Raw genomic sequence first — 1,602 nt, forward strand, 5'->3', positions numbered from 1 at the left:
TATATAATTTTAGTTTCAATAATACTAGAGGTTTATAAAAGGTAAGCAACGTGTAGGTGAGCATGGTGCCTCTCTTTTATTTTGAATAACTTATTACTACTCCGGACTTCTTGTGTGTTCAAAATGCTACATTCAAAGCCACATCATCAATTTTCAACCCTTTTTGACTTCATTTGTTATTTTTCATGCATTTACTGATTTTTTTAGCTATAAGACCCTGAAATTGAGAAGCATTTCAAATAAACTACGAAAAGGTTGAAAGTTGGCATGGTATCATCATTTCACCCACATAGCATGTGCTGAAAAGTTGAGAGGGTTACGACAAAAACTGGATGCACTTCGTGTACAAAACGGACAATCTGTTTCGAGATGTCAAGGTTTCATACAGAAACTCGTCTGTTACAACATGCATTTCAAATGAACTAGGAAAAGGTTGAAAGTTGAGATGGTATAATCATAATACTTGTGGAGAGAAAAAGTCTTCATTTTTTCTTCGGTGTCCTTTGCTTATTGTGCCGTAACCATGGATAATCTTCATGGTTTATCAAGATGCTTGGGTCAGCCTTGACTTTGAAGGGAGGAATTTCATGAAACTTTTCATAATCTTCGGACATGTCTGTCTTGCCCTCCACTCCCACGATGTCCCTTTTTCCTGAAAGAACTATGTGGCGCTTTGGCTCATCGTATGATGTATTTGCTTCCTTATCTTTTTTTTCTCGGTTTGGTAGACATGTCCTTCACATAGATAACATGTGCCACATCATTAGCTAGGATGAACGGTTTGTCAGTGTACCCAAGATTGTTCAGATCCACTATTGTCATTCCGTACTATGGGTCTACCTGTACCATGCCTCCTGACAGATTGACCCATTTGCACTTAAACAAAGGGACCTTAAAATCATGTTCGTAGTCAAGTTCCCATATGTCCACTATGTAACCATAATATGTGTCATTTCCCCTCTCGGTTGCTGCATCAAAGCGGACACCGCTGTTTTGGTTTGTGCTCTTTTGATCTTGGGAGATCGTGTAAAATGTATTCTCATTTATCTCGTATCCTTTGTAAGGCAATACAGTCGAAGATGGTCCCCTGGACAACGAGTACAGCTCATCACAAATAGTGTTGTCACCTCTGAGACGTGTTTCCAACCAACTGCTGAAAGTCTTGATGTGTTCACATGTAATCCAGTCGTCACACTGCTCCGGGTGTTTGGATCGCAGAGTGTTCTTGTGTTCATCGACATATGGGGTCATGAAGGTAGAGTTTTGTAGGACTGTGTAGTGTGCTTGAGACCAAGAACCTCTCAAAGGGGAACATATTTCTTTAGGACTCCCATGAACCTCTCAAAGGGGAACATATTGTGTAGAAATATGGGCCCCGAAATGACAATCTCGTCGACTAGATGAACTAGGACATGTGTCATGATATTGAAGAAGGATGGTGGGAACACCAGCTCGAAACTGACAAGACATTGCGCCACATCACTCAATAGCCTTGGTATGATTTCTGGATCAATCACCTTATGAGAGATTGCATTGAGGAATGCACATAGCTTCACAATGGCTAATCGGACGTTTTCTGGTAGAAGCCCCCTCAACGCAACC

This window comes from Triticum aestivum, unplaced genomic scaffold, assembly GCF_018294505.1.
Source record: "Triticum aestivum cultivar Chinese Spring unplaced genomic scaffold, IWGSC CS RefSeq v2.1 scaffold87693, whole genome shotgun sequence".
NCBI lineage: Eukaryota > Viridiplantae > Streptophyta > Magnoliopsida > Poales > Poaceae > Triticum > Triticum aestivum.